Source organism: Mandrillus leucophaeus, unplaced genomic scaffold, assembly GCF_000951045.1.
Source record: "Mandrillus leucophaeus isolate KB7577 unplaced genomic scaffold, Mleu.le_1.0 Scaffold198, whole genome shotgun sequence".
Taxonomy (NCBI): Eukaryota; Metazoa; Chordata; class Mammalia; order Primates; family Cercopithecidae; genus Mandrillus; species Mandrillus leucophaeus.
In genome coordinates, this window is record NW_012102009.1 from 417,839 (window position 1) to 432,177 (window position 14,339).

A 14,339-nucleotide genomic window follows, 5' to 3' on the forward strand; every position below is an offset into this window, starting at 1 on the left:
TCTTTCTTTCTTTCTTTCTTTCTTTCTTTCTTTCTTTCTTTCTTTCTTTCTTTCTTTCTTTCTTTCCTTTCTTTTTACTACTTCCCCATTTGGGTGATGCTATTTTTCAGTTGAATTGTGAGAAAAAATGCATAGGAAACACATATTGATACCTTATATGCTTTATTTTACCTGTACACTTGTTACAGATACTTGCGTGCCTCTGCTTCTATGCTGTATTGGAAATTATTTAAGGACAGAGATCTCTTAGTGATCTTTGTGGCTCCAGAGGGCCAAGCACAGCTGGACTATTAAAAATAATAACAATTGGTAAATTTTGTAAAGTATACATGGTGTCTATCAAGATCCTGTATTTGGACACAGATTGCAAAATGTAAACCATTACAGAGATATTTCCAAATATCTGTACACGTGGCGTTATATTGACTGTGATGGTTAATACTGTCAACTTGATTGGATTAAAGGATGCAAAGTATTATTCTTGGATGTGTCTGTGAGGGTAGTGCCAAAGGAGATTAACATTTGAGTCAGTGGACTGGGAAAAGCAGACCCACCCTCAATCTGGGTGGGGACAATCTAATCAGCTGCCAGCATGGCCAGAATAAAAGCAGGCAGGATAACATGGAGAGATTAGACTGGCTTAGCCTCCCAGCCTGCATCTTTCTCCCATGTTGGATGCTTCCTTCCCTCAAACATTGGACTGCAAGTTCTTCACCTTTGGGACTCGGACTGGCTTACTAGATCCTCAGCTTGCAGATAGTCTATTGTGGGAGCTTGTGATCGTGTGAGTTAATGCTCCTTTATAAACTCCCATATATATTATCCTATTAGTTCTGTCCCTCTAGAGAATCCTGACTAATACATTTACTAACAATACAGAAATTTGATTGAGATTTTTAGAATTCATACAGATGTTTGATGTTACATAGACATCTAGGCACATTGTTAGATTTTATTTAATGGTTGATAATTTCCATTTAGGAACATTTAATATATATAAGTCAATACCATTTTTGGTTAAAATTTTTACTATATTTTATTGTGGCTAAGATATATAACAATATTTGCATGTAATAATGTTTTAAATATTAGTACTTAATATAAAATTTGTGAATCTATGGCAATTCATATCTTATAGGACTGAAGAAAAGACAAGATTGAGATTCACAGGGCAATAATGATAAAAAGATTTGTGCTGTTGATTTTAGATAGTTATTTTAATAAAAGGTCAGTATAATGTTTGTTGCATGGAAATGATTACAAATAGTCAATATGAGATACTGTTAGATAAAAGGTAAAGTAGTAATATATGTATATATTACATATTACACATAAATAAATTATAATAGTAACCCAAATGTATTGGGCTATTGGTATTTGCTGGCACTGTTCTTAGTGCTTTACATATGTTGACTTATTTTTTAATTTTATCCTCATAAAAATATGAATTACATACTATTGCCTTTCTCCTTTTTTATATATCAGGCATAGGAAGGTTAGGCAAAAAGTCCAAAGTTACATAGTATTTTGTGGTCTGGCCAGTAACTGAACCAAAGTAGTCTGACTCTACAAACTGGAATTCTAACTGCTAGGCAATACTGACCAGGTTACAATTCATTTTTATGGTGTTGGAATGAGAAATTGATTTAGATTCAAAAGATTAACGCATACGTTCAAATCTCAGCTACACCAATTACCATCCTTGTAAACTTGGCTCCAACTCACATAATCTCATTCGAAAGAAATGGAAATAAATAAGATGAATTTCTAGCAAAAATTCACCTTGGCAGTAAATAATAACATTTTTATTGTGACTTCAAAATTCATCTCAATAGAATACTAAATGAATAGATATTGAATAGATATTGCCTTGTAATCATGCACTAGTACATTTTTGAAAACAATATTTTTAACTAACAATTGACAATCAAAATCAGTAAAGCAACCATGTCCTTTAGAACTAGCATGTATTTACTTTTTTGAGGAGTCAAAAGATCGATATGTGATTCACAGACATCCAATTAAAAGTTTACCAGGACAGGAACAGTTAAAAAAATTAATTACATATGATTATCACACAAAAGGAGGTGACTACATTGCTTGAATGACAAAAGGAAAGATATTCATTGAAGATAAAAAGCACAAGCACTGTAAACTGATAAAAAGAAATTTACCCATGGGTAGATTAGAAACAGCACAGTTTAGTTTCTGTTTTCACAGTAACATTAAAATAATGCATTTTCCATTTCCTTAAGCATTAATGCATCTCTTCAAGAAGCATACAGTTATTATTAAATCTTCATTTTTCCCCTCTACATTTTAAAGCATCCTTTACTAGAGAAATGTATGAAAGAAACAATCTAGGAGCTTCGAAGGTGATAAATACTGATGGGCAACTGGACCATATTCGAGTCACAGATAGTATCTTCTTAGTTTCTACTCATCCTTCTAGAGTCAGTTTAAGTACCATTTTCTCTAGAAGCTTTGTTTGGCTTGCTAGATTATTAGGTCCCTCACAAAAATATGCTCTGAGAAAACTCTGCTCTACTCCTTTCACAGAACTTAGAATCACATCTGTTTGCTGGTTTAAGAATTTGCCCTCTGGACTGTAAGCTTGCTCCATAAGGAGAGGGCCATGTTGACTTGGTCAGTGCTCTATCCAGGGCTTGGCACAGTGCCTGGCATTTAGGATGCTCTAAAAAATTAGTTGTTTTGGCCGGGTGCGGTGGCTCACACCTGTAATCCCAGCACTTTGGGAGGCCGAGGCGGGTGGATCACAAGGTCAGGAGTTCAAGACCAGCCATGCCAAGATGGTGAAACCCCATCTCTACTAAAAATACAACAATTAGCTGGGCGTGGTGGTGGGCGCCTGTAATCCCAGCTACTTGGGAGGCTGAGGCCTGTAATCCCAGCTACTCGGGAGGGTGCAATTGCTTGCACCCAGGAGGCAGAGGGTGCAGTGAGCAGAGATCACACCACTGTACTCCAGCTTGGGCAACAGAGCGAGACCCCGTCTAAAAAAAAAAAAAATTGCTTATTTGAGACATAATCCCAATTTGATATACATGTTTTCTTGTCTCATTCTCCTTTCCTCTCTGATCTCCAGACCACTTCATAGAGTACTCCTAAAATTCTTCAAAAAGGCAGAAGGGAGAAAATAGATTATGAAAAGCTTTCATCTCTGGATACTGCCTTGTCCCTGTGATACCTCACCATTCTTGAAATCATGTTACCTCCAAGCAATTTACTTTTCACTATATCAAATTTACCATGGGGTCAGCCATAATAAGAACTGTAGTGTAGCTGTCAGAGTTTTCTATTTCATTTTATAGTCTAGTATTACAGAGTTTCTTCTTCAGCATTTTATTTGCAAATAAAGTACATTGTCATTCAATGTTCCATTGACTTGGTTATTTATTCATTGGGACCTACTGAGTATTAAAAACTGGCCACAAAGATGAATAAAAAAGATGAAATTCAGGATGCAAAATTACAATTAGACAGGAGGAATAAGTACAAGAGATTTATTGTACAGCTTTGTGATTATAGTTACCAATGAAATATTGTATTCTTAAAAATGCTGATAGAGTAAGTGTTCTCACCACAAAAATGATAACTATATGAGGTAATGCATATGTTAATTAGTTAGATTTAGCCATGTCACAATATATATATACTTCAAAACACCTTATTGTATACAATAAATACATATAAATTTATCTGTCATCTTAAACAAATAAATACATTTTAAAAAATGAAGAGATGGAATTTCCAGGCTTGCTGCAAAGTCATACAGTAAAGAAATAGAAAAAAATGTCAAAATAGGAATACATTTCTTTGCTCCCTATTTACAAGAGAGAAATAAAAGAATTGTCTGTTCTCTCCATATTCCTCTCATTTTCTCTTGAGCTTGCTTTCATCAGGCTTTTGTCCATATCCAACTAAGGAACTCTTGCCAAGATCGCTAACGACTTCTCACATTACTGAATCCAATGGGTAATTCTGAGTGTGCATTTTAGCTGAACTTCTTAGCCTTTGGAACAAATCATTTCTGAAATACTTTCTTGACCTGGTTTCGGGGCCACCACTAAAACATTATAAACTGATGACCTATTTTAGACCTCACTCTTGTACACTAGGCCCATTTGTCCAATTGCTTCCATAAGTTTTTCACTTGGATAGTATTTCCAAAATGGAACTCATGGTTTTCCTCTTCAAGTCTACTCCTCTGCCACGTCCCCCACTTCAGTTAGTGGCCCCCTGATTCAGCTTATAACTTATGTCACAAACCTTAGAGTCATCCTTTGCTCTTCTCATTTTTTCATATATCTTTAACCCAGCAAAATATGTTTTTAATCTAATCTTTTATCACCACCTCCTCTATACTCTTTGGTCCTCGCCAACATCATCACTTTTAGACTACTGCAATAGCTTCCTAACTGGTTTTACTCTCCTTCTCTGTTCCCACTACCCACATACACCCACCCAGTTTATTCTCATAGCAACCAGAGTGATCTTTTAAATGTATTAATCACATTTAACTTCCTGGTTCAAAACTCTTCCATGACTTCCTTAGAATAGATCTCAAGTCGTAACAGTGATGCAGAACCTGATCCATCATTGGACATCCATCTACCTGATTTCTACCACTCTCTGTGCTCACTTTGTTTCACCTGCTACCCCTCAAGCACACCATGCTCACTCATGTCTCAAAGCCTCTGCATTTGTTGTTCTTTCAGCTGGAATGCTCTCCACTCAAATCTTCACAGAGCCTACTCTCATTGCATTTAGATCCCTGCTCAAACATCACTTTCCTATTTAAAATAGCATTGACTTAGCACTCTGTATCCCCTCAGCAGCTTTAATTGTCTGCATGGTATTTGTTACTACTCGACATTGTATTATGTTTTCTAATACGTTTGTCTGAGTATTATTCCTTTCCCTGATTAAACATAAACTCCATGACAGCAAGGATTTTGTTTTTTTTCACTGTATCCTTAGTGCCTAGAACAGGGTCTGGCAACAGAGTAGGTGCTAAACAAGTCTGTATTAAATTGATGAAGAAATTTATAGAATCCTAGAAGTGGTGGTGATAGAATATAATTATACTTAAAGTACCAAAGAAAACTTAAGTGCCTTCTTTCAACAAACCTATTTGAGTGTCTATTACGTACCTAACGTTGCACTCAGTGCCTCAGATATAAAGACACATAAAAAACAAATTTTGTCTTCAGAGTTCTCGAAGATTCTTGAGGGATACACTTGGAAACTTTCATATCAATCACCAAAGAACCAGGGACATAGTGTTCCCATCAGTATTTCTTACACTGACCTTTCAGTTTTGCTTCTTTCTTCATATTGAAATTATGTATCTTCATAACAAATGTATCAATGCACTATCAACCAGGATGAAACTAGGCATTTTATTTTGCCCTCAACCAAACCAGTGCCACATGGGGCTGTAGATTCTGTGGTTGCATTCAGAGTAGAAGCAAAGTTTCAAAAAGTGAAGTAGCTGTATTATTGCCTGGGTTGTTTTAACAATTCAGACAATCTTGAAACTTGGTTTATTGATAAAAATTTTCTTTAAAAAGACATTCATCCACATCTAGCCAGGTGCAGTGGCTCATGCCTGTAATCCCAGCATTTTGGGAGGCCGAGGTGGACAGATCGCTTGAGGTCAGGAGTTTGAGCTTGGCTTGGTCAGCATGGTAAAACTCCATCTCTGCCAAAAAAAAAAATACAAAAATTACCTGGGCATGGTGGCACATGGGAGACTGAGGTAAGAGGATCACTTGAACCTGGGAGGCAGAAGTTGCAGTGAGCCAAGATGGCACCTGGGTGACAAAGTGAAATTTCATCTCAAAAAATAATAATAAAATAAAATAAAATAAAAAGACATTCATTCATACATTGACTAATCAATTCACTTTGCTATTGTAGAGTTAGTAAATATCAAGGTCTTCATCTAAAATAGTGTTCAAATGGTTAAACATTAAAGCCCAAACAAAAGGCTTTAATATAACATCTATGTGAGGGTAGTTTATATAATTGGCATGCCTTCTAACACAATAAATAATGTTTATTATACTAAGTAAGAGCTATAAAGTGTGCTAGTTCAGGGAGAAGGAGTAGAAAGACAGGAGAGGAGATTTCTCAAAGAACCTGACAGTACTACTATTTGACTTAGCAATCCCATTCCTGGGTATATACCCAAAAGAATATAAATAGTGCTACCCAAAAGACACGTGCATTTATATGTTCATTGAAACACTATTCACAAAAGCAAAGACATGAAATCAACTTACATTACCATCAATGGTGGACTGGATAAAGAAAATGAGGTACATATATACTGTGGAATACTATGTAGCCATGAAAAAGAACTAAATCCTGTCCTTTGAAACAACATGGGTGCAGCTGGAGACTGTATCCTTAGAAAACTAATGCATGAGGAGAAACCCAAATACTGCATGTTCTCACTTATAAGTGGGCGCTAAACATTGAGTATATGGCTGGAAGCGGTGGCTCATGCCTGTAATCCCAGCACTTTGGGAGGCTGAGGCGGCGGATCACCTGAGGTTGGGAGTTTGAGACCCACCTGACCAACATAGAGAAACCCTGTCTCTACTAAAAATACAAAATTAACAGGCCGTGGTGGCACATGCCTGTAATCCCAGCTACTCCGGAGGCTGAGGCAGGAGAATCGCTTGAACCTGGGAGGCAGAGGTTGTGGTGAGCTGAGATTGCGCCATGGTACCCCAACCTGGACAACAAGGGTGAAATTCTATCTCAAAACAAAAACAAAAACAAAAACAAAAAACAAAAAAAATTGAGTACACAAGGACACAAAGAGAGGAACAATAGGCTAGGGCTTACTTAAGAGTGGAGGATGGGAGGAAGGTGAAAGTTGAAAAACTACCTGTAGGTTACTATGCTCATTACCTGGGTAACAAAATCATCTGTATACCAAATTCCAGCTATATGCAATTTACCCACGTAACAAACCTGTGCATGAACCTAAAATAAAAGTTGAAAAAGGAAAAAGAAGGTTCTCCCAGAAGAGAAAGGAATCAGGGGTTTTAGTTGACATCTGTGCAGAATTCTCTAGGTTCAGAACCCTAGATAAGGATTCTTGCAATAGTTTAGCACAGGAAGCCACAGTACAGAGCATTAAAATTTAGACTAATAGAATATAGCAACACAGACGCAAAATAGAGGCTGTGTTTTCGAAACCAAGATAATCAGTGTCTTATGCTGCAAATCTTTTATATACATCCTACTCAGAGTCAAGTTAATCTGTTTTCCAAGTGGCCAGTTTAATTCCTGAGAGTAGAAACTAGTAAGGCACATGAATGGATTAATGGTGAACTACACTGGCTCAAGTGAGGTTCTGATAACAGAAGTAAAGGCAAAAATTGACGATTCTAATCTAGGCTATAGCTTAGTAGATTACAATTTATGCATTGTGTTTTTAAGCCACATCTATGCTTTCAGATTCCATCAGCACCTCAAACATCCCAGCCATTAACCCCAAGTCCAAAACAATGTAGTAAGGAAAAACGCTATGCTAAAGACCCAGCAGCTAGGAGGATAAACAGGTTCTTGATGCTTCTCTTTTCTTATTTCTATTGACTTATTGATAAACTATAGAGACAACTGGTCTCACCTCTGTTTATTCTACAACTCCTGAAGATTAGGAATATGGTTTAAGCAAACTATTAATTTTAACACAATTATATTTCATTAATTCTTGAATTCTTATGGAGTTTATTACAGTGGGGGGTTTACTTGATTTAAAAATAGTTTTGTGGCAACACTTGTCACACTTTATAATAGACTAAATTATATGACAGGATGCAAACAGTGAGAAAGATCTTAAAAGTAATTTACCCACTCCATGTTTAAATTCCTTTTGCAATATTTTCATCATGGAATCACCCATTCTTGTGCTTGAACACCTTGATAAGGGGGGACTCACTTTATGAAGAGGCAGTTCATTTAATTTTTTGGACAACTCTAAATTTTATAAAGTTCTTTCCTAAACTAAGCCAAAATTTCTTTGGAGCTTGTATCTAAGGTAGCACTTCATTTGGTAGAAGGTAGCATAAGTACTAACATCATCTTAGGTACTTTCTGTGACATTTTCTTCTCTTCCTCTGCTTCTTCCTCTAATTTTCTATCTTCTTTTATTTTTTCCTATTTTATATACAGGCCTTTTGAGTTAGAAAGAAAAACAATAAAAATTTTAGGTTACTTAGAAATGAATGATAATGATGGTTACACATAAAAAACTATAAATTATACACTAAGGGCTATCCAGGGGAAAGAAAGTCTTAAATACATCTAGTTTTTAAAAAGCATAAGTTGAAAATAAATGAGTTAAGTATTTCATTCAAGAAGCTAAAATTGACTGGGTTTGGTGGCTCATGCTTATAATCCCAGTCCTTTGGGAGGCTGCAGTGGGAGGGTCGCTGGAGACCAGAAGTTCAAGGATGCAATGAACCTTGATAACATCACTGTATTCCAGCCTGGGTAACAGAGAGAGACCCTGTCGCACGCAAAAAAAATTTGAAGTGAATAAAAGACAGAAGTGAATGGGGATCAAATAGATACTAATGAAATAGAAGGCAAAATAAATATTAGATTTGCCTAATAGGGTTCTAACTTTTAAAAAAGAATACACTGCAATAAAGAAAGATTTTGTAAATCTCTTCTAAGGTAATAAGAGTATGTGAGAGACAAGTCACAAAAAACATTAGGATGAGGAAAGGACAAAACTTAAAAAAAATTAAAAATATTATGAGATAATAGCCTTTATATATTTACATGAATACAGTTATAAAACAAGATGTAATGGACATTCTCTCTAGGAAAATATAAATAAAACCATGACCAATAAGAGTTAGTAGATAATAGTGGATGAACAATTACATAAGATATTAAGAAGTTAGTAAAATATCTAATTCCTAAATAAATGACAGGTCTTTATAAATTTCACATAACTGTCAGATCAAAAATAAATGTTATTTAAATCGTAAACATTTAGAAGACAATAGGAAAATATGGATAACTGACTAATATAGTCCATGTGCATTATATAATTCTGATACAAAGTCTGGATAAACATAGCACAACTGAAGACCAATATCACCTACTATTATAGATGACAAAATACTAAATAAAATACTGTAGCAGTATATTAAAAGAATTACACATTATAACTAAGTAAAATATATTTCTAGAATACAAGATCTTTGAATGTGTGAAATAATATTAAACTATCCACATGACACAGTAAAGAATGCCAAAATTATTACGTAAAAGGAAATACATATTAATCATAAAAGCTCTTCCTGAGCCCTTAGCATAACTAAAGATACCCACCAATACCCAAAAGCAAACATTACACTTGAATGATGAATCATTAAATTATTTCATTAAAGTAAATTAAAGAATACTCCATTTGTGAGTGTTCTTTTCCTTTTATGGAAGGAAAGGGGCTGAGGCTTTTATTTTAATTTAATTTTACATAAAAATATTTAAATATAGAGACGAGGTCTCAACATGTAGCCCAGGCTGGTCTTGAACTCTTGGGCTCGGGCAGTCCTCCTGCCTCAGCCTCCAAAAGTGCTGAGATTACAAGTATGAGCCACTATGCCCAGCTGAGAAGCTGATGTTTTCAAAGAAAGAAAGAATATGGAAGAAAGAAATGAACTGTAAACTTTAAATACTGGAAAAGAAGAGGCAAAACTGTTATTATTTTAGTTCAATTCTTCCAAAAAAATCTAAGGAATTAGAAAATGTAGAAGGATGTATTTATAAAAGAATTAGGAAATTGAATATATATTTACATAAGAATTAGGAAATTGAGTAAACAGTGCTTATTAAAGTGGTAAGATAAATGTATGTAACAACTGGATAGTATAATAGTATTAATTTAAAAAAATGCCAACTAAAAATCAGCAAAAATCATAACTACTGAGGAATAATCTATTCATAAGCATAGAGTAATGATTAAAAGGATGAATTACATTATTAAACGATCTTTACAAATCCAGTCTTTAACCTTTACTAGCTGTGAGTCCTTGGGCAAAATATTGAATTTCTGTGTACCATGTGGTTTTCTGTAAATAAGGGTAAAAATAGTACCTATTTCATAGGCTTGTAGGAAGATAAAAAGGCAATATATAAAAAGTGCTTAGAATGACATTTAGCACATAGTAACTGCTTGATTAAATATTTTTATTATTGCTATTTTAAAAAGCTAAATAACTTTAAGACATGAAGAAAGAAATGAATAAATTATGGGAATTTTCCTCACCTGAGTTGGAACAGCCAATATTTTAGATATGTAAATTCAGCAAAATCCTATATAATCTCCAAAGAGTTTTTTAATAAAAAAATTTCAAGACATTTTAAAAGGTAACTGAGTAAGAATAAGCTAGAAAGATTTGGAAAGAAGTACAACCACAGGGTGCTGTCCTCAGTACATATTAACATATGCTTTAAAACTAATATTCTTTCTGTAATGGTATAAAAATGAACGTATGAAACAGACTAAGGGATTTGTAAAGAGAAAAAATGGGAAATTAGTATATTATAAAAATTTTGTGAATATTAGCTGAAGAAGTATAAAATGTTTGAAATGGATGCTGAGATATATAGATATTGATTTAGAAAAAATGGATTTTTAATTCATACTACACATACCAATAAGTTTGAGGTGGAGCAAAGAGCTAAATGTAAAATAAATACACAACAAAACTCTCCAGAAGTAATATTATTGTGAACTGCGCACAGAGAAAGGTCCAACTCTGTAAGGTAGAAAACCCTGCAGACATAAAATTATAGTCATATGTGTAATCAAGCACAACTTGGAATCTTCTGTAAGAGATAACAGAAAACATAAAGCATTTTTTCAACATGGATAACACGCAAAGGTTAGTATCCATAATATATAAAGAAATTTATGACTCCATAAGAAAGAGATAACCAAACTTTGGTAACTGGGAATTTATAGAGACACACATAATAAATATGCCTAAACAACATATGAGATGTTGTTCAAAGTTTACTGGAAATCTAGGATGTGCAAATTAAAGCAACAATTTTGTAGAGATATATATATATATTTTTTCATCCATCATATTCACAAACTTTACAAAGTTTACCAAAGTTTTAGGATAAGTGATAGTTTTATGTGGTATTTGGAAGAGTATATACTGGAACAACTTTAATGTCAGGCAATATAGAACTATCTACTGAGTTTTAAATGCTTATGTACTCTTCTTGGCTCAGCAATTCCATCTCTAGAAACCTATTCTGCAAAAATATTTCCCTGTTTGCATGAACATAAATGCCTGAAAGTAATCATTGCAATATTGATTGCAGTAGTAAAAAGTTGGGCACAATGTAAAGGAGAACAATAAATAAATAATGATTCTTTCATACCATAGAAAACAATGGAACATTTTAAAGAATGAAATAAATCAGACACAAACAAAAATATTGTATAATCTCACTTATATGTGAAATCTTCTTTTAAAAGGTCAAGCTGTAGAGAGAGAATCAGAATGATATTGAGCACATAGCGTAGCATATGTAACAGTGGGTAACAGGGTCTAGAGTAAGGGAGGAAATGGGGAGTAGGTTAAAGGATATAACATAGCATATATGTAGGATGAGTGAGTTGTACATACAATGTACGATGTGAGGACTAATAATAGTGTATTGTCTCCAGGACTTTTGCTTAGTAGACTATAACTGCTCTTGGTGAGACAAGGAGGGGAATGGGGAGGGAATGGGCAGCCATGTGAGATGATGAATGTTAATTTGTTTCACTGTAGTAATCATTTTGTTATATATTTGTGTATCTTTTTTTTTTTTTTCTTTTTTTGAGATGGAGTTTCGCTCTTGTTGCCCAGGCTGGAGTGCAATGGTGTGATCTCGCCTCACCACAACCTCCACTTTCTGGGTGTAAGCGATTCTCCTGCCTCAGCCAACTGAGTAGCTGGGATTACAGGTATGTGCCACCACGCCCAGCTAATTTTGTATTTTTAGTAGAGATGGGGTTTCTCCATGTTGGCCAGGCTGGTCTCTAACTCCTAACCTCAGGTGATCCACCCGCCTTTGCCTCCCAAAGTGCTGGGATTACAGGCGTGAGTCACTGCGTGCAGATGTATGTGTATCTTATAACATCATATTGCATAGCTTAAACATACAAAATAAAATATGATTTTAAAAATCAGCTAGATGGAGAGAGCTGATAGATGGAGTTGTAACAAAAAGTCATAGGATAGTAGGCCCACTACGTTCACATAAATGTTGAATATGCATGCAAATATATACAAAATAACTGGAAGGATAGTAGTTAATTTGACAAATATTAGTGAACACCTATATATGCTATCCTAGATGTTAGATTTATGGCTGTGACCAAACAGACAGATGAACAGTATTAGTTTTATTTACCTTTATGGTGTTGGATTGTGATCGTGAAAAGGGACTTTCATACTCTACATGTGGTCCTCCATTGGTTGATTTTTTCTTTTTTTTTGAGACGGAGTCTGGCTCTGTCGCCCAGGCTGGAGTGCAGTGGCGCAATCCTGGCTCACTGCAACCCCCACCTCTAGGGTTCAAGCAATTCTCTGCCTCAGCCTCCCGGGTAGCTGGGATTACAGGCACCCGCCACCACACCCGGCTAATTTTTGTAATTTTAGTAGAGATGGGGTTTCACCATCTTGGGCAGGCTGGTCTTGAACTCCTGACCTCGTGATTCACTCACCTCGGCCTCCAAAAATGTTGGGATTAGAGGTGTGAGGCATCGTGCCAGGCAATTTTTTTTTTTTTGAGATGGAGTCTCACTCTGTCGCCCAGGCTGGAGTGCAGTGGTGCCATCTCGGCTCACTGCAAGCTCAGCCTCCCAGGTTCACACCATTCTCCTGCCTCAGCCTCCTGAGTAGCTGGGACTACAGGCGCCCACCACCACACTCGGCTGATTTTTTGTATTTTTTTTTAGTAGAGTCGGGGTTTCACCGTGTTAGCCAGGATGGGCTCCATCTCCTGACCTCATGATCCGCCCGCCTCGGCCTCCCAAAGTGCTGGGATTACAGGCGTGAGCCACTGCGCCGGGCCAATTTTTGTGTTTTTAATAGAGATGGGATTTCACCATGTTGGCCAGGCTGGTCCCGAATTCTTGACCTCAGGTAATCCACTCGCCTCGGCTTCTCAAGGATTACAGGCGTGAGCCACTGCGCCCGGGTACGACTTTTATAAATTTAAAATAAAAGAGAAAAAGAAGTGAAAAGGTAAACCCATGTGTAGTCCTTGTCCACTTGAAATTTAGGATTCTATTGGCATGGAATTGAATTTAACTAGCCTGATACTTACGTATTTAGATACTTTCGCATTCATGTTTGCTAATTCAAGGGACTAAAAGGGTGTTTAGGCACCCTGAGATACACAGGATTAAAAATGTAGTGTGCTTTCATATATAGTATGAGGAGAAACAATTTCAGACATATCCAGACATCAATATGAAAGGTTATAACAATGTTAACCATTTTTAAAGAAATTCTCCATTTCTGTAGCTAGGGCATAAATGACAGGCAAAATATGTTTTGTGGGTGATAGTTAAATTTCAGGAGGAAGGGAGAGCTTACACAAGTAATTTGAAAGAAATCATTTTAAGCAGATGCATATTCTTTCAAAATAAGTAATTATACCTGTGTTTATACAACATTTATAATTTATCTAGTTCTTTCAGAATGATATGCTCTATCACAGTATATAGATTTGGTTTTATAGCTCATACACTGCAGAATATGGAACAAAATAAAATAAGAACATTTCTCAGGCTTTTCTGCTTCCTTTTGTCATCATTATTAATCTGAATTGTTTAAGTAGGTATAAATAGCTACAAAGCAACAAGAAAGCTTTTTTTGTTTGTTTGTTTTGGCCACACTGAGTCTGAAGTACTTGAGGAATGGTCAAGTAGAAATACGGAGAAGACAGATTGGGCGCAGTCGCTCATGCCTGTAATCCCAGCACTTTGGGAGGCCAAGGTAGGTGGATCACTTGAGGTCAAGAGTTCGAGGGCAGCTTGGCCAAAATGGTGAAACCTCATCTCTACTAAACCTACAAAACTTAGCTGGGCATGGTGGTGCACACTTGTAATCCCAGCTACTCAGGAGGCTGAGGCAGGAGAATGGCTTGAACCTGGGAGGCAGATGTTGTAGATTGAGCCACTGCACTCCAGGCTGGGCAATAGAGCAAGACCCTGTCTCAAAAAGAAAGAAAGAAAGAAAGAAAGAAAGAAAGAAAGAAAGAAAGAAAGA